Below are 23,948 nucleotides of genomic sequence, written 5' to 3'. Positions count from 1 at the left end.
AAAGCCCATAATAGTAATCATACATGTCCAGCAAAAACACGCGGCCACCTGACTGTCCCATCCCCATATAGAGACAAAGGCCACAGTGAGCGCTGCACGATTCGCTGAGTTCTACCACCTCAAGTCCTGGACAGAAGTAAATGGATGTGGTCCAGACCCCTCAAGAGAGCCACGCTGGCCAAGACTGACCAGAAACCTAAGTGTGCCTTAGACTAGAAACAGGTACACTCTCTCAGAAGTAAATACAATATTTATGGAGATGATCTAACTAGGAAAACATCCCAAAGACAGACCAGTATGTTTAGTTTGGGGAACATTTGTTAGTACAAAGTTCATCACAGCTCTGAGGGAAAGAATAAAGTGCTTCAAGACTGAATGAAAATACAAGCTACTTGAGAAGAGAAGCAAAAGCTCCTATTTTAAGTTTTAGTCTAAAATGGATTTGCATTTGAAAATATTGTCTATGGCTGTGTATGATTCCATTTTGATAGACAGGAAATGATGGGAGCATGTCAGAGGGAAAAAACCATCAAGGAAATGTTTGAAGTATCTATGGAGGTAATTGGAAAAACACTTCAATGATGGGTACATCGTTATTAAGTAACATTTTTTCTAAAGAAATTTCAATTCGTAAGTGAGCACAGGAAGTCTTTGAATAAAGAAAAATATGTCCTATGACAACGAATTGTCACCATGGATGACAAAAATATGAGCAAAAATAAAATGCCTTCTCTCTCAGCACTCCTCTCCCATCCCCTCCCTCACACATACTCAGAACATCCTGAACCACTTGGACTTCTCAGCAAGTGCCATGGTCTTCCCAGTGTTGGTGATGCTTATAGTGCATCCTCAGCCTGGAAGTCGTGGCTCCTCCCCTTTTCTGTCTGATTAAACTATTCAGCCTTCCTCCTCCAGGAAGCCTTCCTGGGTCCCCTCTTCTGTGCTAACATCTATCATAGGATTCATCCCACTGTTTACTTGTCGTCTCCACAAGAGACTAAGAATCCTTTGATTACAGAGATCACTCTCATTGCTTTTTATATCCCAGCACTTAGTTAAGGCGCCCAACACAGTTTTACTAAGCCAATAAAAATACATTGCAAAGTTAAGACTCTTTTAGAAATGAAAGGAAAATATATCTAAAATGCGAATTTTGCACTATTTTATTCTGGCCCTCATAGTTCCTAAGGGTGTACTTAAAAAATACGCACAGCAGGATTTACTGGATATTGCCAACTGTCCTTCATTAAAACTATTTTATACCCCCAAACCACAGAAACATATTGGTACTTCAAACAGATTATTGTTCAACGAATGTATCAATTCAAATAGTGTAACAGTAATCATACAAAGTGTTGATAAATATTTAAAGAGCATAGTGGCAGTTATATTTTAAATAACTAGGTGCTGCCTAGTGCTGCCTAGTTCTGACACTGATTCCAATGGGGACAAGCCATTCACCTTTTGGTTTCAGGTTCTCCACTCATAAAAATGGGGATAATATCACTGCCACTTCCTCCTCCTTTCGGATCCTATGAGGCCAATGGACGTCTGTAAGAGTGGAGATCTTCACTATTAATAAAGGCACCATTATCAAGGTTCCTATTCACTCAGGTGGCAATAATCCTTCACTACCGCACCCCTTCTTAGCAGGTTAATAAAGTCTTTTCTTGCATAAAGTCTTTGCCAGTCAAAACAAAAGGTACATGGGTGGGCACAAGTTCCTCTCGCTGGTGCTTGGTCTGAGCCGGAAGCCACGAGGAACCGGAGGCCACGAGGACCCCGCAGAGGCCGCGTCTGTGCCCCTCTGGACCCCGTTACACCCCTGCCGGGTGAAACGGACTCTGGGCCTTTCCCCCGCTCCGGGTGGGGAAGAGCGCGGCTGCCGGTGGAGACGACTCGTGTCATGGGTCATCATAGCCCGGAGTAGCTTGGGGGAAAGGTCGTGCGACTCTAGGGCGCGGGAGAGGAGCTTACCTGGCTTCGCAGAGAGGCGCCGGGGGCGGGTGTGGAACGAACACCCCACAGTCCGACGGCGGAGGCTGCTGCTTCTTCTTGGAGCGCCAGATATGGAAAGGGGTGTGCTTCTTGGGGGTCCTGGACGGACCGGACTCCGCGTGGTCGCCCTGAGGTGGCGGCGACAGTGGCATCTTCCTGTCCGCCTCCTCCGCCGCCCGGCCCTTGTGGAAGAACATACCTGGGCGCCAGCTCTCCCGCCTTTCTCAGCGCGCCGTCGGACCCCGCCCCCTCGTCGCCGGTGCGGGGGACGGCAGAGGGTTAGAGGACGAGGACCGAGCAGCGCGCGAGCAGCCCGGCAGCCCGAGCCCTTCGGGCTCAGGCGACTGCTCGGCCGCGGCACAGCGCCCCCACGCGGCGAGGGCGGCACCCGGCGCGAACCCAGGTGCGGCGCGCGCGGTAGGAGCCACAGGTGGAGTCGACACGCCCCCGGTTCCCACCCTGGGGACGCCCGGCAGCCGTGGAGCAGCGACACCTGCTGGACTCCTGGGAACTACCTCTCCTGACACGGCATCGCCGGCTCTGGGCTGGGAGCCAGAGCTGGGTCGGATTTCGACGGCGCCCCTGGTACATGGGCCATCCGTCGCCTGCGGAATTGTTGGCCACTTGCGGCCTGTGTCAGGCTGGCGGGATGAGTGGCTTACCCAGGAGCCCCGCCTGAAGAAGGATGGGAGAGGCGCATCCCGTGGCCGGGCCACCCGGCAATTAGGACTGTTCCACTCTGACCTTTGGGTGGCTTGGGCAATGTCACATGTTGGCTGGCTTCCGTTCTTTTTTTGTAAACACGCGTGCCAACTCCTCTCCTCTCCCTTCAAGAGTCTAAGTAATTAATTTGTATTTGCATCTCATAAATCGCAAAAGGATAAAAAACAGAAGGGAATTGGGTATATTCCCCAGTTCCCAAAGGGCTCCCTCACGGTGAATTAAATGCCAGTCCCATGAGGTTGTCATTATCTGCTTTACTGTTAATGGCTTTTCTTTTCTTAACCTCACAATTGTGATTAAATAGCAAAGAACTGATATTTAAGCAAAGGAAGCGCATGAGCAATTATTAGGGGGCATTATTAGAGTATAAAGAGCTCAAGAACCAAGCATTGCTGCTTAAAAATTAAATACAGTTCCAGTCAGTCCCTCTTATACTTCAATACCTTCTTTTCTCTTTACGGACCCAACTCATTCACTCACTCCTTCACTCATTCATTCACTCATTCATTCAAGGAACATTTATTTTTATTTAGGTTTTAAATACATTCTTATCCAGAAACAACCTACATACAGTAAAGCAAATGCACAGATCATAAGTATATAGCTCAAATGTTTACATATTATGTGGTTGGGGGTGTAAAATGGTTTTAGTGAAGGACAGTTAACCTTGTCTCAGAAAATCCTTCTGTGTGTGGCTTTTAAATATGCCATTATAAAAATATAGAGTATTTCCAAAACTTCAGAAGTCTCTTCTGTCACCTTCTAGTGCCTTAGTGTCTGTCTTACTTCTGCAAAAGATAACCATCATTCTAAGCTTCATCACCAGAGGTTAATTTTGCCTCTTCTGGAAGTTCATGTAAGTGGCATCACAATATGTACTTTCCTTGTGTCCAATTTCTTTTGCTCAGTATTAGTCTATTAGAATCATCCATATTGTTGCACGTAGTTTTTCATTTTGAATAAGAAATATTGTGCACTCTTCTGTGATATGAATAGACCACAATTAATGTATCCAATCTGTGGTTGGGCATTTAGGTTTTTTGGGACTATTATGAATAAAGCTGATATAACATAAGCACTTTTGGGGGGGATATATACCTAAGAGTTCAATCTCTGTGTTACAGGGTATACGAATGTGAACATGTGTAAATTTTTTTGCTAATGCTCAACATTACTAAAGTTTGCCAAGTAATTTTCCAAAAAGGTTGTCAGTTTATATTCCTTTCAGCAATGTTTGAAATTTACAGTTTTTCCACATTTTCATTAACACCTAATATTATCAATCCTTTTTATTTTGGCCATTCTGATGAGGGCGTAGTGGTTTCTCATTGCAATTTAAATTTATGTTTCCTCAAAAAACATTTATTGAGTTTATTTCATGCTGATTAAATGCCCAGCCCTGACTTGGCATGAGGTGAGTGAGACTGACAGGTACACAGATGACATACATCAAAAGGAAAGAGAATTAGCAGAGGAATGTACAAAGCGTTACGGGAGTTTGGAAACATTACTAACACAGCCTGGGAGTCTGGGAGGGAGGAAGAGGAGTGGTCTGCCGAGATTTATTATAAAAATGGTCCTTGAATTGATACTTAAAGGGCAAAGGGAACAGCAAGGAAAGGGGAAGAGAAGGGAAGAAGGAAGAAAGGGAAAGGGAAGCAAAGGGGGAGAAGGGAAGAGGGAAAAAGAGGAAATCTCATGCACACTTGCTCAAATATTTTCAAGTTCAGAGATTCCATCTTTTATTCCTGATTCCCCCAAACAGCATTCTTCAAGCCACTCCCCCTTTGAGCCACCAGTTCCAGATTTGTTCTACCAAATCTGGAACATATTTTGGTTAACACACTGTGCACAATGCATGCACATTATTTATTTATATATCTGTGTCTCATAGTAGCCTGAGAGAAACTTAAGGACATTTCTCATTAATTTTTATATTTTCAGGACATAAATGCTCATTAATTGAAATAATTACTCAAATAAATTGGTACACTAACTTAATTGGATACTTAGAAAGTTTCAGGCACAGATCTTTTAGATTGTACACTTTGTTGTTTTCTTTTCTTTTTTTTCTCCAGGAGATAGAGTGGGGGAAGGGGCAGAGAGAGAGGGAGAGCGAGAGAATCCCAAGCAGGCTCCATGAGAGGCTTGAACTCATGAACCGTGAGATGACTTGAGCTGAAATCAAGAATTGGACGCTTAACTGACTGAGCCACCCAGGCGCCCCTAGACTGTACACTTTGAAAAAGCAAAGATCCCGTGTGTCTTTTTCACTGTAATCTCTGCAATGACCAGCACAGTGCATGGCACAGAGTAGGCACTCAATGTATAATTTTAGTTGAATCATTAAGAAATCAGGTCTATGCATAGAAGCATAACATACAGTACTCATGATGAATCTAATGAGGGAAGCAAGCACCTTCATACTATACAACTTGATTAAATAAATTACAACTTGCACAATAAAACACGCTAAGTGTTCTAACCAAAGTGCTTCACTGCTTTTCAGTCCTTGAGAAACAGATCTACTTAGGCTTGTTTGGGCGACGAATTAATTTATCCCAGCATTTAGGTGGCTCACGGGATATCACACAGAGCCAGAGAGCCAGACCCTGAAACCCATCTATGTCCAGCCACCACAGAGAGCCGGTCTAGCAACACTGCTCTCCCCTCTCAGCACAAGGAGCTTCACACAGGCAGTGCTGTTCCTATCACCCCAAGAATCAAAGGCCTGTTCCAGTCACTCTCGATAGACGATCAGCCTCCCCCCCTCACCCCACTTACACATGTACTGTAAAAGGAGTAAGAGTTTCTAAAAGAAGAGTTTTATGAAGGCATATCTGATGTGGGGGAGTCTGGGTCATTTAACAGCTTCCTAGCTGCAAGGGAAATTAAAGTTTTCTGGATTTTACTTCAGAGAGATGAAATTCATGTGGCTGAAAATTTGCCAAACGTAGCACATCCCATAGCACATAACACAGTCTAGGCCCCAAAAAGCATGAAAGATGGTCACTGCCAGAGGAAAGGGCAAAAGGCTATGGGAACACAGAAGTGACTAACTCTGTATGGCTCAGGGAAGTCATTAGCAAGGAGGTGACTGGTTTATGAGCTGTGCTGATGAATAAGAATTTACCAGATGGAGAAGGAAGGGCCGGCAATCCAGGAAGAGTAAACAACATGGGCCAAGTCCCAGGATTGTGAAAGGGTGTGCGTTGTTGGTGGCGAGTGGTGAGAAGCTTAGTGAGGTTGGGGAGAAGGAGGATGGGGTGGGGCAGAGTGGCAGGAGATGACGATGGTGGAATTAGGTGGGGCCAGATGGCTAAGCACTCGTTAAGCCATATGCTTTTAAGGAATTAGCTTTCAGGCAATAGGGACTGAGGATACATTTTTAAGTCGAGGAGTGACATAAACAAATTTGGGTTTTATAAAGTGTACCCTGAATGGAGTGGAGCAGGGTGAAACTAACTGAGGAAGACCAGGTAGGAAGTTGCTACAAGAAGTCAGGTGAGGGCGATAGGAGCCCACGCCAAAGCAGTCGGGTGGGAATCGAGAGGAGGGTACATGTAGGAGATGGAATCACTAGGAATTGTGACGAACAAAGAAGGAGAAGCAGTCATGGATGACTATGAAATTAGGTTTCCAGGTTAGGTAAACGGACGGAGGTGAAACCATTAACTAAAAAACAGTAAAACAGGAGAAAGAGTAGGTCATGAAAATAAATTTGGTTTTGAACATATTAAGGCTGAAGTGCTTGGTGGCTATATGAGCAGAGATTTCTAAGAACTCATTGAAAAAGATGGTTCTGGAGGTCACAGGTCGAAGCTACGTGTCATTGAATAGGTGGGAGTTGATGCCATGAAATTGAATAAGATCACCCAGGGCAAATGTGTAGAATAAGGAGGAACAAGGTCAAAACTCTGAATAATGCTAACATTTAACTCACACTAACATTAAGACGTAGGAGGATATCTGGAACAGAGTGTATCCCTTTGGCAAGGTCATGTTGTTTCTGTCTTTAGGATTTTACTGAATAGGTAGAGGTGGGGTCCTCTTATCTATCTTATCATGCCCTTCACACTCCTCTCCCTCTATCCAGCAATTGGAGGTCCATCTCTAATCTCCTCTCATGCTCCAAGAGGCCAACTCCCTCTAACCTACAGCGATTATTTTTTTCTTTCTCTAGACTTCTGTTACACTTTCTATCTGAATTTAAGTTGACATTATGGTAGATTGTAAAAATGCCCACAATTCTCCACTCTTTCCATAAAGAAGCAGGGTCTCTTTTCTCACTCCTTAAATCTGGGTTGGCTGTGCCTTATTTTGGTAAATGAAACGTTAGCACAAGTAATGCAAGGAGTACATGAAAAGATCTTGCACACTGGGCTTACCTCCTTGCTTCTCTTGGAATCTTACTGCTATATGAACATGCCTAGATTAGCCTGCTAGATGATAAGAGATGCGTGGCCAAGTCACCCCCATCACTCCCTTCTAACAGAGAGCCACCTGTCACAAATGTGAGTGAGACCATTTGGGATCAGCCAGTCCCATTTAAATCACCAACTGGTCATTGACACATGGAAGAGACTATTAGAGATTAGTGGAAGCTGTCCCAGATCAGAACTGCCCAGCAGAATCATGAGCTAACCAAATGGTTGTTTTAAGCCACTAGGTGTTGTTGTTGTTTGTCTAAAAATATTTGTTGCAGAAAAAAAAAAATAGTGACCTGGCATAAGGTCAATAAAGAGCCAACTCAGTTGCAAACACCATTTGTATTTTAATGTCAGAGATATAAAATGAATGGAAGCTGTGGAAAATCCTGAGCTCTCACATAAAGATTCAATTATATTCAAACTACTTAATAAGAAAATGCATCTCAGCCCAAAGCAGTCACAAAGTGTTTACTTGAATTGGACCGATTAAAATCTACTTAAAAATCATTTAAAGAGGTGGAACTGGGAATCCTCAAACTGGCCTTAATATCACCACCATTTTTACAGTACACTTGTACTATATTAGAAAGATAGTGTTCAATTAAGTCACTAAATTTTGAGGTAGTTTGTTATGCAGCAATAGGTATTAGAAAACTAATCAGATACTAGCAGATTAAAATCTGTTCCCTTCAACTACTATTTAGGTGAGGTCATATTCTTGAAGTCTCCAACGTACAAATTAGCTGTACTTTGTAAGTCAGTTATTTGAAATTTGGAATACATTGCCTCATGGAAACAGATTTATTTAGAGGTCCACTTCATACCCTAGCCCACAGGAGTCAATTTAACATATGATGGAGCCCAAATACCTTATTTTAATACAAAGCCATAGAACATAATTCTCTTAGTAGTAGTGTTGACTTGGGGCGCCTGGGTGGGTTAATTGGTTAAGCATCTGATTCTTGATTTTGACTCAGGTCATGATCTCATGGTGGTGAGATCAAGTTCACACCAGGTAAGTGTCCATAAATAGTTGAATGGATAAAGAATATGTGGTATGTATACACACTGGAATATTACTTAGCCGTAAAAAGGAATGAGATCTTGCCGTTCATGACAACCTGGCTGGACCTAGAAGGTATTATGCTGAGTGAAATAATTCAGAGAAACAACTACAAGATGATTTCACTTATATGTAGAATTTAAAAAACAGAACAAATGAGCAAGTAAACAAAAAACCAAAACAGAAACAAATTCATAAATACAGAGAGCAAACTGATGGTTGCCAGAGGGAAAGGGGTGAGGAGGATAGACAAAGTAGGTAAAGGGATTAACAGGCACAAACTTCCAGTCATAAAATAAATAAGTTATGGGGATGAAAGGAAAGCATAGGGAATACAATAATATTGTAATAATTGTGCATAGTGAGATAGTAACTACACTTACCGTGATGCATTTTGTAATATAATTGTCATCTCACTATGTTGTACACCTGAAACATAAATAATATTGTATGTCAACTATACTTCAGTAAAACAAAAAAAACTTAGCACTCAACAAAATACAGTTTACAATGTTCTATATCCAGTAAAAATTACTAGACAGATAAAGAGGTAGGTAAATAAGGTTCATAAGCAGGGGAAAATTCAGTCAGTAGAAACTCATCCAGAAATGACAAAGATGATGGAAATAATATACAAAGCTTAAAACCATTATTGTAAATATTCCCAAGCATTTAAAGGAAAACATGAACATAACGAAAGAAAGGAAAAATAGAGAAAAGAATCAAACGAAATGTCTAAAGGTGAAAAAAAAATGTCATATCTAAAATGAAAAAACAGGGGCGCCTGGATAGCTCAGTTGGTTGAGTGTCCAACTTCGGCTCAGGTCATGATCTCAGTTGGCGAGTTCGAGCCCGGCATTGGGCTCTGTGCTGACAGCTCAGAGCCTGGAGCCTGCTTCGGATTCTGTGTCTCCCTCTCTCTCTGCCCTTCCCCTCCTTGCACTCTGTTTCTGTCTCTCTCTCTCTCTCAAAAATAAATAAACATTAAAATAAAATTTAAGTGCAGAAAAAAAAAGATTCACCTAGGATTTTTTATCCAGTGAAAATATTCTTTGAAAATGAAGACAAAAATTAAGATATACTTAGAGAAACAAAATCTGAGAGAATGTATCACCAGTAGACCTGCACTATAAAAAAATAAAAATATTAAAAATAATAAATAAATAAAATATTAAAGGAAGTTCTTCAGCTGAAGGAAAATGATTATCAGACAGAAAGTAGATCTGTTATTATCAGAGAGAACATAGATCTATATGAAAGAATGAAAGCATATTAGAAATGATAACTATATGGGTAACTACAAAAGACATTTTTTTCTCATTTAAAAATTTGTACAAGAGAGCTGACTAGAGTAAAAATAATAGCAATGTACTGAGAAGTTTATGACATACTTAAAAGTAAAGTTAGGACAAAAATAGCACAAAGGAGCAGAGGTGGGAAATGGAGGCATGGGGGGAGGAGGAAGGGAGGAAGAGAGAGAGAGAAAAGTACAATGAACCCCCATATACTTTTCACTCTGGCTCATCAATTGTTCAAAATTTGCCACTTTTATTTTTTCTCTCTCTCTCATGTGTTAATTCAGCAAATTTTCGTTGAATTATTTGAAGATAGTATGCTGACATGAAGATACTTCACCCATAAATACTTCAACGTGTGTCTCTTAAGTACACGGATAATCTTCTACATAACCATGATACAATTACCACACTCAGAAAATATAACATCATTATAATACTGTCATCTAATATAAGTTCATATTACATATTCCCAACTGTCCATAGACCACATGTTTTGAATCCAAAATTGAGAATCCCTCCTAGAAGGAAGTTCCCCAGCACTAGGATTATATCTTTCATGTTCCTGTCACCTCTCTGGCACCACAAAAACAAAACTTGGTTTACTCTCATCTCTACCGAATTTCAGCTATTCTTTTGTGTGAATGTTTCCAAGTCAGGTGTCCATTTGCACTTATTTCTGTGACTTAATATTTATTTGGGTATTTCTTGGGTTACAGTCCACTTCTCCCATGAGAATGTTTCACAGGGTAGAGATTGTTTCCCTCTAACCTCAAATGTATTCCCAGAATTTAGCAAGTGTTTGTCACATAATAGGTGTTCAATAAATATTTTGGGAATGAATGAATGAATGAAGTGTTTAAGTTGTGGAAATACCTCTATTTCTTTTATGTTTCTCTGCATGCCATAGAAGGGGCCCTCTGTGGGAATGTAAAAGGTCCTTGTTAACAGAAAATACTCAACTGTTCAATTTCACTGTTCCTTTTGTACTTTCCTTCAACATTTAGAGAGCAGAAAAGGAATATAGGGAATATTGGATTTGATCTCCAAATCAGTACACCAAAATGTAAGAATCTAGTTAACTATGGAGAGAACTTATTTCTGTGGCAAAGGAAGAAAATTTTTTTCATAATTTTGATACAGCCCTCTAGAAAAATTATTTACTATGCATTTCCTAAGTGTCAAACACTGTGCTAAATACTTTACATGCATTTTCAAATTTTATTGTTTTGTTTTTTAAAGTCAGATTTATTGAAGTATCCTTGACATTCAGTAAAATTCATAGTTTTTTTGTGTATACTTGTGTGAATTTTAACAACCTCACAAAGTTGTGTAACTATCATCATAATCATCACCTCTTATGTCCCTTTTACACATGTTATTTAATCCTCCTAACTACTTTTTTCAGGTATTTATATTCACCATTCTTATTCTGGGAGGAAGAAAAACTAAGGCTAAATGCAACTGAGTAACTTATGTAAGATACATAGTAGGTGGTAGGGCTTGGACACCACACAAGGTCTGTTTGACTCTGAATCTCAGGATTCAAGTAGTTGGGGTCCCATTATTAACCTGTGGTATTCCATTTGTCCAGCGTTGAATTTCCCATTTTGTTATACAATGGAATGACCATAGGCCTGTGGCAACAAGAGGAAATTAAAGTGATCCTTTAAAACATGCAAAGGATACAGTAAATGAATTACAAGATGAATATTATGTCAAATTAGAGATACACACTATCTTTTTTAAAAAAAAAATTTTTAATGTTTATTTTTAGAGAGAGGGAGAGCACACATACAACCGGGGGAGGGGCAGAGAGAAAGGGAGGCAGAATTCAGGACAGGTTCCGTGCTGTCAGCACAAAGCCAGAAGCAGGGCTCGAATCCACAAATCCTGAGATCAAGACCTCAGCTGAAGGAGGATGCTCAACTGACTAAGCCCTCCAAGCGCCCCTGTATACTTTCTCTTTACACAAGATTAAAGCAAGTAAATTTTTAGCTCATTAATATGGTAGTAAACACTTGTTTAGTTTGAATTTTAACTTCACTTCACAATTGAGGACTCCATGAGTCCCTTGCATCTAGAAATGCGCTAGGATAAAATTTGGGGTTTGGTGACTGCCTGACATGTCGGACCCAGATAGTTCCTGTCCTCGTGCAGCTTACCGTCAAGTTTCACAGATAAAATGATTATCTGCCTTATGACTTTATTCAGCATTCTGACATGATGGTAGTTATAGCTAGATCCTGGCTCTGCTCTGGCCTCCCTGATTTCCAAAACCCTCTCTACCAACAGTAGCAAAAGTGAAAAAGCAGCGGAAGCCAGAGGTCAACCAGAAGGTCAGAGCCACCTTTATCACACCCTTGCATGAAGTCAGCCTCAAGCTGTAGGAAACAACTAAGTAGTTCACGGCTAAAACCTGGTCTGTTTTAGAAATACATAAGCTAATAATCCTTAAAACATGGAATATAAAATATGTTGTCCCTCCTCAAAGTTGAAACTCCAGAAGGCCACACACTTGTTGAGCAACAATGTAATCACTCAGAGCATCAACAAAACTCTTTTGCAATTGCCTTTAAGCCTTTTATATTTTATCAAGAAAGCTTTTAACGCTAGAAGTAGACCAATATTTCCATTGCACGATCTAATGCCAAATATGTTGCCTTGAGCTAATTATGTATCCATATTCAGCACATATGTTTGTACCTAGATGTTTGCTTATAGTCACAAAATTTTGTTATGCTCCAATCTATTCTACATTCAATCAAACCTCTGCCGTGTCTGGTGATGCTGTTATTACAAACATCATTGCCATTAACCGACTTTGAGTCCTAGGAGACGCCTGCTGAAGATTATCCCCTTCATTGGTATATTATGAATATTAATGCTAGAATAAATTTAAGAATGCCTAGAGAGAGTGGTTCATTAGTTAATTATAGACAATCCTCACTACATGAATAAAGCCTGAGTACATGATTTAGATATGGAGATTTAATGTAATAGAATGATCATACATCATGTTTATTTCAGTACATTTAATGACAGCAAATTTATTTTTCAAGGATAATTTTTTTTAACATAGAGTAGAGGTATCTAAAGCCAAAAATAGTTAATAAAGTAGATGATCCAAATAAGTTACTTGTTTTTTTTTTCCGGGGGGAGAGTATAAAAATTAGCTATGTTTATAAAGTAATGTGAATTGTTTTCCTTGTGCATTTCTTTAACTAGGTTTAAAGGCAATTGCAAAAGAGTTTTGTTGATGCTCTTAGAAATTTCATTATTGTTCAACAAGTAAGTTGTCTTCTGGAGTTTCAACTTTGCGAAAGGACAACATATTTTGTATTGTTATGTTTGCTTGAAAAGGTCACCCAACTTTATAATTATACCTTTTTTTAAAGTTTATTTATTTTGATTGGGGGGGGAGGGCAGAGAGAGAGGGAGAGAGATAATCCCAAGCAGGCTCCATGCTGTCAGCATAGAGCCCAATGCGGGGCTTGATCTCACGAACCATGAGATCATGACTTGAGTTGAAATTAAGGGTTGGACTCTTAACTGACTGAGCCACCCAAGTGCCCCTATAGTTATACCTTTAAGCTAATGGCCTTAATTCAAGAAACTAATTTTGTCTGTAAAGAGAATTGGGAACCTGGGAGTTAACCCTGGAATTTTTAATATATGTATCCTTAGTCAATCAATAAGCATGGTTCAGGGCACCATTAAGTGCTATGTGGGACCCAAAGTATCTTTTAGGAATTTAACATCTAGTTTAACATAGGACTAGTAAATATGAAATGATTTGATGACAAAATAAAGAAGTTGTTGCTTTGATGTGAGTTTTTAATTATTATTTTATCATTAGCTTACTAATTGAATGAATAAAACTAATAAATTTCATTTTTTTTCTATTCCTTGGGTGGACCTTAATCTACTATTACTCCTTCTCTCTTCCTTTCATGGCCTAAATAGCTAGTCAGGACAACACCCATACCTTATTTACTGAAACATTCAAATTGTTTGGACGAGGCCTATCCTGCAACTAACTAACACATGATAGATTTACATACCACATAGGTTAAGCATTGCCCTTCCATAGTAAATTGAGAACATTATGTAATTATTCCATATGAGTGAGGATTTTGCAAGAGAGGACATAATTATTATATGAAGAAATGAAATGAAATTAATACTTCTCATTTGTATTGTTTACTAACTTGTATGAACTACATATTCCTGGATTTTTTAATTCATATTTACCATTTTCTGAAAAAGGATTTGAGACAGGTGAGTGAAGTGTAGATAATACATAAGCAATGGGCTGTGTAGGTTGGTTTCTGTACTCAGAACTTAGAATATAATTTTATACCCTGTAGTAATAACATAATAAAAGTGGTTTAAATGTTTAAGCAACCACCTTCAAACACTGCTTACCTTGATAGTTGTGGGTAATATACATGAGTGAAGTTAATCCAGGAGTTTCTATAATTTCATGTCCAGAACAATCCATATCAATGTGGGCTGATTGTTCTGACTAAAAGGACCAGGCAATTCAAAGCAAAAGTTAGTGTAATTGATTTTCCTCCTACTGAATTGACATTGGCTATGATGTACCAATTACCTAAATTATCGGACTCTGGATTCATGCCCATTATATCAGATCTGAAACAGGTTGTCATTTTGTTGTATTATTTTTTAAAGGTTTTTAATTTTTTTAAATGTTTATTGATTTTTGAGAGAGAGAGAGAGAGAGATACAGTTTGAGCTGGGGAGGGGCAGAGAGAGAGGAAGATACAGAATCAGAAACAGGCTCCAGGCTCTGAGCTGTCAGCACAGAGCCTGACGTGGTGCTCGAACTCACGAACAAGGAGATCATGACCTGAGACACCTAGACACCCTAAGATTTTATTTTTAAGTAATCGCTGCCCCCAATGTTGGGCTCAAACTCACTATTCTGAGATCAAGAGTCACACGCTCCTCTGACTGAGCTAGCCAGGTGCCCCAGATTGTCATTTTAAAAAGTAGAATTAAAGGGCACCTGGGTGGCTGAGTCAGTTAAGTGTCCAACTTTGGCTCGGGTCATGATCTCACGGTTCGTGGGTTCTAGCTCCGTGTCAGTCTCTGTGTTGACAGCTCAAAGCCTGGGACCTGCTTCAGATTCTGGGTCTCCCTCTCTCTCTGTCCTTCCCCCACTGGTGCTCTGTCTCTCTCTTTCAAAAATAAATAAACATTTTAAAAAAAGTAGAATTAAGTGAGGTCATGTAGTAGACATGGTCATGTAGCCCAATATCCATGTGTCCTTCTTTAAAACATTACCCTGATTATATCTGAGATGAGAAATGTACCCAACTAAAAATACTTGATATTCCAGTCTCTCTTCCAGATGGGAGTGTCCATTTGACACCATTTGGCCTAAGAGATAAGATGGATGCCCCTGGGCTGGGTTTGCCTTCCTAAATAAAGTAGTAAACCTTTAAGAGGAAAAAGTCTCTGGCCTGCATCCTTTTCATTTTCTTGTCTTCTTCCCTCCTGGGATATGAATGTTATGCCAAAGAAGCATCTTATAAATCCATCTTATGACCCAAGAGATGGTGGGGCGGGAAGACAGAAGTATCCTGCGACAATGATGCCATCATGGAGCCATTTCCCTAGCCCTAGTTATTTACCTCTAGGTTTCTAATGTGAGAAATAATACATTTCTATTTTGGTTGAGTTTTCTGCCATCTTCAAATTACACAGGCTAAAAGCATAAGAGACTCTTAAAAACTGAGAACAAACTGAGGGTGGATGGGGGGTGGGAGGGAGGGGAGGGTGGGTGATGTGTACTGAGGAGGGCACCTTTTGGGATGAGCACTGGGTGCTGTATGGAAACCAATTTGACAATAAATTTCATATATTGAAAAAAAAACAACAAATTACACAGGCTATAAAAGTGCCCTAACTGGTTGACCAAAAAATGGTAGCTGTTCTCTGTGAGATTTGGTGAATAGGAAACATTTTAGGAAAGCTTTAATTAATTAATAAATTGATATGAAAACACATGAGAGAGGGGAGGCTGGCTGGCTCAGCCGGTAGAGCATGTGACTCTTGATCTCAAGGTTGTGAGTTTGAGCCCCATGATGAGTGCAGAGATTACTTAAAAAATTAAAAAGGAAAAACAGGTGAGAGAATCTAATGGCAGGGAGGTAAAAGCAATGATATTATTAATAATTATTATTAGAGTTAATCTTTATTGAGTGGTTACCATATGCCAGGCACTGTGTTACATGTTACATGTATGTTATCTATATCTCACTTATTACTTCTAGCAATCCTATGGGGTAGCACTAGAGTTATCCCTATTTTACAGGTAAGATGGATGAAGCTTGGAAAAGTTAAATAATTTGCCTTCGGTTACACAGCTAATTGGTGGTAGGGCTGAGATTCTGGTTTTTTGTTTTGTTTGTTTGTTTGTTTGTCAGGAGGTTGGTTCCATCTGAGACCTCTCATGGCTTGCTTCTCATTGTGTCCTCACATGTCATCTGTGTGTTTGTGTCCTAATATTCTCTACTAATGAGGATACCAGTCGTAGTGGATTAAGGCCCACCCTAAAGAACTCATGTTAACTTAATCCCCAAATAGTGTGTCACATCCTCAGGTGCTGGGGGTTAGGGCTTCGCCTGGCCTGGGATTCTTAACATCATGCTGTGTCTCTCCTTAATCTTCCCTTCTTCCCACAACTCCATAGCCAGATGAGAAGATTATGCCCAAATATAAAGGGACAGGATGGGAATTTGACTCAGTCCAGGAATAAGTGGGCAAAGATTAGTAGCAGAAGAGAGTTGCCAAAAAAGAAGTAGAGGAGAAAGCATTAGCTCGCAAAACAACATCCTGCTTTCTAAATGAGTCTCAGATTATGATATGTAGGCAACAAAAAGCAAGGCAGGAGCAATTCGTGATGAACAGAATTAACTGTTAATTCCTAAACATGAGTAAATGAGTGCCAGGAACAAGAGAAATCTGAAAAGGAGGAGGAATGGTCTGAAATCGCCACTAGGAGAGGCAAAGTTATAGACTGCCCTGCAGAGCTTCTTGATTGAGAAGGGTAGTTTACAGAATTGGACTTGTACTTACACTGATGTGTATGCACTAAACGATAGTATGTGCTCACTAAAGTGTAGTTGTGACCAAGAGAATACCCCTCACAGACCTCTAGGTGTGAGTGAAAGTGGTTGACCAGGGGCCCAAGGTGAACTCTGAAATCCACGTTTCCCACATGCTGCTCATGGCCAAGGCCAATGAATGAATGTGGCCCAGACTCTAAGGCAGTCCTAATCCTAGGAGACACCCTCTCCCTTGATTGATGACTTTGGCTTGAGGATTCTTCAACATTCCTTGCTATGCCTTCCTTAGGCTGCAATAGCTGACTGATGGCTTTCCAGGCCCCTTCCTGTGCCCCCTCCCCAATTTTCTATCGCACGGATTTCTCCTAATAAAACCTTTGCAAATTTGATATCCTTTTATACTCTTTTGGTATCTGCCTCTGGGAGGACCAGACTAACACAAGTGATAAATGATTTCCTAAGAAAATGTCTTCAGTCTGGACTTAGCTCTCAAAATCTAGATGTCTTTAGATGTTACCAAAAATTTACACAAGGATTCTTCACAGGCAAGCTCCATTTTGTATGCTGTCTTGGCATGAACCATAACTGAAACCCCAGCCCCCCTCATACACACTCTCCATCTAATCAGTAACTATTTCTCCTTCCCATCCCACCCCCACTACCTTTCTTGTCATTTTTCAGTTGACTGTAGTAGCTTTTCAGGTGTTCCCACTGCCCCCAGAGGCATCTCTGTCAAAACACCCTTGGTGTTGTGGTCTGAGGAAGCTTCTAAAACCACAACTCTGATCATATCACGCCCTTAATTGAGACCCTTCAATACATCTCTGTGGTTACAGCGGCAGCTTTAGAACCTTCCGGAGGTGACCCACTGGAAGAAAGAAATTCTATATCACAGCACAATGCACACGTACTTATATAGGATATGCATGTATGTGCATAATATACCTGAAGTAGAAGTTTTATGAGAAAAATTTACCCTTGCTACTTGTGATGCACTGTGATATCTTCTATTTTATGCTACTGTATTCTTTATAAAAATGTATTTCACACAAAAACAAGCATTGCAAACCACTAAATTGACCTCATTATCTACTAATAGATCATAACTTACAATTTGAAAAATCCTGGTCCAGAGGATAAAATCCAAATTCCTTATCTTGGTTTCAAGCCTTGTCCTGATAAAACCCCCCACAACAATTTTTAAAAAATATTTACTCATTTTTGGGAGAGCGCAAGCAGGAGGGAGGGACAGACAGAGGGGGACAGAGGATCTGAAGTGGACAGGCTCAGTGCTGACAGGCTGACAGCAGGGAGCCAGATGTGGGGCTCGAACTCATGAACCACAAGAACATGACCTGAGCCGAAGTCAGAAGCTCAACCGACTGAGCCACCCAGGTGGCCCCGCAACAACAATTTTGGCTTCATTCATTTATTCATCTCACCAGTAAATAGCCTCCGAATGCCCACTACCTGTCAGGCACTATATGGGGAATTAAACAGTGAATAAAGGCTCAGTGCCAACCAGAGAAGAGAGTATTTTGTGAAACACAGAGCAGTGAAAAGCCTATTAACATTCAATGATAAAATGAATGTTCGGGCAGCACATAGGATGTGTTCTTAGGCCATTCTTGGGGGTGTAGAGAGCACTTCCCAGAAGAAAAGACACCTAACAAATTAAGTCAGAATTAGCCAGGAAAAGGGAGCAGTGAGAAGTAGTGTCCCAGGCAGAGGAAATAGCTTGCCTGTAGCCCCAGAGATGAAAGAGGGTAGGACGTTTTTGAAGAGTGAAAAGTGCCTCAGTGAGGCTGCCGGGCAGAGCCCATGGTAGGAGATGAAGATGGAAAGGCAGCAAATGACCCACAGACGCTGTTGAAAGCCACTCTTTCAGGTCAGGGTTTTCCAGATGTCTCAGAGACGCCTTGGGGACTGCAGAAAGACACCAGATAAAGGCCAAGGAGGTTGGGCTCTCCTTACCCCCTTCAACTTGAATAGCAGTGGCACAATATTAATATTGTAGGGGCCAATGGCAGGCCAGCCAAGACGTACCACAAGAGCCCATTGATGATTTTGATTGAAGTTACTTAGGAGTCAACCAGGGCAAGGACCTTCAGCCCCTCCTCTACGGAACTCCCTCCCCGCGCCCCCCCCCCCCCCCGCCCCCCGGCAAAGCAGAAATCTTCCATATAAAGCACACCCTCCCTGTACTAAGAAGTAAAAGCACCAGATAGGAGCTTTGAAGCCAAGAAAACTACAAAAAAAAAAAAAAAAAAAAAAAAAAAAAAAAAAAAAAAAATTGTTACTTTTTTGCTACTCTACAACCTCAGCCCAAACTCTAGTTAGAGGTCTTACTAATTGAAAATCCTAAAGCCCTGTTTTCTTTTTTCTGTCACTTCCTCGTGAATATATTGTCTCTTTGTCTAAAAAGCATAAATACCACCTGTTTGGTCATTTCCTTAGGCCTCAATTTCATTACTGAGCTTCCATGCACACATAATAAGGCTGTTTTTTTTTTTTTTTCCTGTCAATCTTCCTCAAGTAAATTTTAGTCCAGCTAGTAGACCTGGAAGGGTAGAAGAAGAATTTTTCCTTCATATAGCATTTGATATAGAACATTCTGGAGGAAGTATGGGGAATGGATTGGAAAAGGGCCAGGTGGACAGGGGCCCCAAGCCAGGGCAGTGTCAGTAAGAGAGGAAGAGGATGGAAGTGGAAAGAATTTAGAGTTGAGAAGAGAACTAGAGTGCACTTGTGACAGAATTCTTGAACAAGCCTCATCATTTACACTTGCAGCATCTTGTTTCCTTTGCCGAGAACGTGGGTTCTTAACCTTATTTATTTATTCTTATTTTGGCGGTGGATCCCTTAGTCCAGTGAAGTCTATGGGGCCTTTCTCAGAAAAATATATTTAAATGCAGAAACATACATATTATTATAAAGAGACCCAATTATATTCATGTAAAATTATCCAAATATACAAAAAAACAAGTTTGTGTTATAGTATGTTTATTAAGGCAAGAAATAAGAAGGTCTCACGGTGGGGTCTAAAACCTACTCTAATTTCAAAGTAATGATACATGTAAATAATATTTCGAGACTATGAGTCAACTGCAATGTCAAGTTGACTGCATCTATGTTTCAATCAGTGGCAAGTTACAAGTATCGCTAATATTACTTCAGTTTGTGGCCTGTATTTATGATTGAAGGAAATTCTAAATTTCAAAGGGAGGAGGTTAGTGAAAATAAAGATGTAATGATCTTCCTATACAAATTCTTCAACCCCCTGAATTTGAACCACAGACTTCTTGGTTAAGAGCCCCTGGCTTAAAAGTCCTTTGCTTCCTTGTCTACCTGCTGTATCCTATCTATCCTGCAAGACTTCTTTTATACGTTGCTACTGGTTTGTTCTTGAAGCTAGGTTCCCATGATGGGTGTAAATAGTTCTATTACAGCCTGTTAGGGACTGTTGCAGTGATTTGTTTACTTATCAGTTCTCTGCCACACTGGAATGAGAGTTCTTTGAGGGAAGAAATTATTTCTGGTGCGTCTTAGTATCCTGAGTACCTTGCATAGCTGCGCACAGGAAAGCCTACCCTAAATGAATGAACACATTGTTCTATGAGAAACACTCATCATTTTATAAATTGCCGGGAAAGCGTTGGGCGGGGGGGAGAGAAAATGATACTTTATTTGAATCTATCTTTCAGGAATACAAAAATTTCATGTTACGGTTAGTGGATGAAAAGAATGTTAGAAAATCTGCCTAGAAGAAGGCAGTGAATAGAATAAAGATGCATAAAAAAGTGCATGGAAATGTGGGGCAGGCAAGTGAAAGATTGCTGTTTAACTTTGCTCTTTGCTCTAATGGCAATCCAACAAAGATGAACAGTTTTTCTAAGGAGAAGTTTAGATCATGGGCCAGAAGCAGTCTTGGATACCTGAGACAGGTGAAGTATCAAACTTCCTGAAGGCTACTTCTTAACTTCAGTCTCTGAATGGTTAAAGAAAGGATTCACAGGGAAGCTAAACTTTCAGAGCCCTACACTTGCATGAGCCCTTTCTGAGGCCATTCAATTTTGTTTTTGTAAATTATTTATGAGCATGTGTGCTTTCTAAAGAGGACTTCCCAAACTGTATGAGCCTTGAGACCCTGGTTAGAATAGTGGAAAAATGTTACAGAATTGTGCCCAGCTCATAGTATGCTCAGTCCTGTCAACTAACTAACCAGACAAATAATGGATACATGATGATGTTTCCAGCTTTCTGACATATAATATCTTACATTTGCAGAATAAAACACACTCACGACACCCCAGCGTGACATGATTAGTTTGTCCCTGCTTTTGATCATTCTTTTATTCCTTTCCTGAAATATCTATGCCTTTTCCTTCTCTTTCAGGCTCTTAAGCCATGCCAGTTTTTTAAAGCCCAAGGTAATAGATGGATCTTAGAAACACAGTGATGGGTAGAGAATGTTTCCGTTGTAGCGTTTAGAGAAACATGAAAAGTAAATCATGGCTTGTGTCTGGTAGTGAGAAGGCCAGAGGAGAAAGATAATGGAGAAAGATAAAGGAGGAAGGTGTGGGCTGGCTGTGCCATCATATCTGGAGGTGAATGCCAAAAGGTAATGATTATAAAGTGGACTTGTAAAAAATTCAGCACTTAAGCCACAACAAACTTTTTTTTTTGAGGTAAACCTGAATATTTTAATTAAAAAAAAAATTAGGTGGTTTAAACCATACTGCTTGTCCCTAAAATTCAGAGGGCCTTTAGAAACATACTATTTCTGGGATGGCAATTCTGACAATTAATGTATGTGGGCAAATTATCCCACAGAAAGGTCCCAGCACAATAGTTGTTGATACATCTGTATTAAATTCTACTTACATTTTAAAGCAAAAAAGCGAAATCATCTTAATATTCTGCTCTGTGTAGTTAAATCGCACTTATGCTTAACATTAAAAATTTTTATTTTAAAACATTGCACCTGAAAAGACTTGAAGGAAACTTAACTGCCTATTACTAAGTGAAAGAAGCCAATCTGAAAAGTCTACATGCTTTATGATTTCAACTATATAACATCCTGGAAAAGAAAAAAATATTGAGACAAAAGGATCAGTGGTTGCCAGGGGTTGGGAGGAAACAGGGATGAAAAGGTGGAGCACAGAGGATTTTTAGGGCAGTAAAACTACTCTGTATGATACTGTAATGGTGGATACATGTCATAAATTTGGCCAAAACTATGGGATATACAACGCCAAAAGTGAACCATAATGTAAACTATGGACTTTAGGTGACAATGGAGTGTTAATATATGTTCATCAATTATAACAAATGTATCATTGCAGTATAGGCTATCTGCCAATAAGGAAGAGACTGTGTGTGTGTGTGTGTGTGTGTGTGTGTGTGTGTGTAGACAAGGGATGGATGTATATATATGTATATATATATATTCTCTGGACTTCCTGTTCAATTTTGCTGTGAACCTAAAACTCCTCTAAAAAATAAAGTTAAGTAATTAAAAAAGATATATTACCTGCTCTTTAAAGTTGGGTAACCAAAGGCACAGGAAGGTCAGAGAGAGACCAGCCAGACAGGTGATGGGTAATGAAGCTGGAAAGCTGGATTAGGGTTAGACCGAGAAATTTGGATTTAAATCTGTTGGCAGCAAGGATTTGGTTTTTGTAAAAACAGGACAGAGGCATAATTAGAACTGTGCTAAAGAAGACAGCTCTGGAAGCAGATTGTAAAATGGGTTGGCAAGGAGGAATGGTATGTCCGACGAAGGACATAAAAACAACAGCTCCCATATGTTGAGAGCTCACTATGTGCCAAGCACTGTAGTAAATGTTTTATGTGCATCTTCCTACTTAATCTTCACAATGAATCTCTGAGGCAGGTGCTATCATTTTCCTCATTTCACCGCAAGGAAAACGGAGAAGTGGAAGCTTGGAGAAGTTACATAAGAGCCAGGTTCTTGGGCATATGACCTCTTCAACTGCCCATCTCTTGGTTTAACCATCTGCTGTCGCCATCTTGTAATTCTTTTTTTAAACAAGGGGGCCTCATTTTGATCTTGCACTGGACATTGAAAATTATGTAACTAATCCTGGTTAAATCATTTTGTCTCTGACCACACGGGCAATAGCAATACGATGTGGGATTTAAGAGCTCATGTCTCTGACTGCTCTTCTACACTAGTTTATGATCTAAGAACAAATAGAATGTGAAGGAGAGGAAATAGACTTGAAAGAGATTTTGTTTAGTACTGACAAGGTTTAGAAAGTGGGTTTTTTTCCTAATGAAAATAATTTTGTTGTGAGAATCTAAAAAGATTCGCAAGTTTTCACAAGATCTCTTGAGCTAACCAGAGGTTTCCTATTGGGAAACACTGTAACATCATTGAGGGTGCCCTTGACTGGCCCCACTGGCTAAGGAGCTCTGAGCTTCATGTCAGGTTGATTGTGACACCTGGTGACAGCAACATGTTATTGCAAGGATTTATTTTGCTGTTTCAAGAATCAGGCTGTGTGTGGGTTTTTTTGTTTTTTGTTTTTTGTTTTTTTACTTCCTCATAAGTTATACACTTCCCAGACTACTTTTCCTTCTGTACTCATTGAAAAATCGTATTTTAAAAACTGATTTACTTGTCTGAGTTATTAATAAGAGCTTTTTATGGAAAAATATTCATATGGGAACAGCCAAATAATCTAATTTAAAGATTGTTTTAGAATAATATTAGTTTACAGGATGAAAAATTAGAACACAGATATGTATGAATTATGAGTATAAATATGTATATATTCTACAAAGAATATTTGGCATATTGCTTTAATTCACTCCTGCAGAACTCATCTGTGTAGACAAGTAGATAGAGAGTTCTGAGTAACTGGAATCATACAGTCTTATAACACAATATTTTCAATAGAAATCTTCATTTTATCCATAGCGGTGATAGAATTACACACAGTAGTTATAGTTCACATGGTAGTCATAAGAAAACTGTCCCAAACTGTGATTTTAAAATAGATTTTCATGAATGTATTTAAATTTGGGGGTCCCTGTAATGTTGTTCAAGAGTTTTTTTTAAATTATTTTACCATGCACATGACAATGTAGCCTCATGAAATAGTTGAATGAATGAAGACTTGACACAGTGCATGAAAGGCTATTGTTGGAGCAAAATGAGTCTATGTATCCAGCTCCTGGATAGATTTTAGAATGACAGTGAAATAGATACAAATGGAATTCCCAGGATTGTTGAACACTGCAGGTCTTGAAATATTTGGATCCTCCAAATGCTTTCTCACTTCATAAGATAAGACATATGTATATCTCCCAACTT

The sequence above is a fragment of the Panthera leo genome, chromosome B2, assembly GCF_018350215.1.
Source record: "Panthera leo isolate Ple1 chromosome B2, P.leo_Ple1_pat1.1, whole genome shotgun sequence".
Lineage (NCBI taxonomy): Eukaryota > Metazoa > Chordata > Mammalia > Carnivora > Felidae > Panthera > Panthera leo.
Note: the sequence above shows the minus strand (reverse complement) of the source record.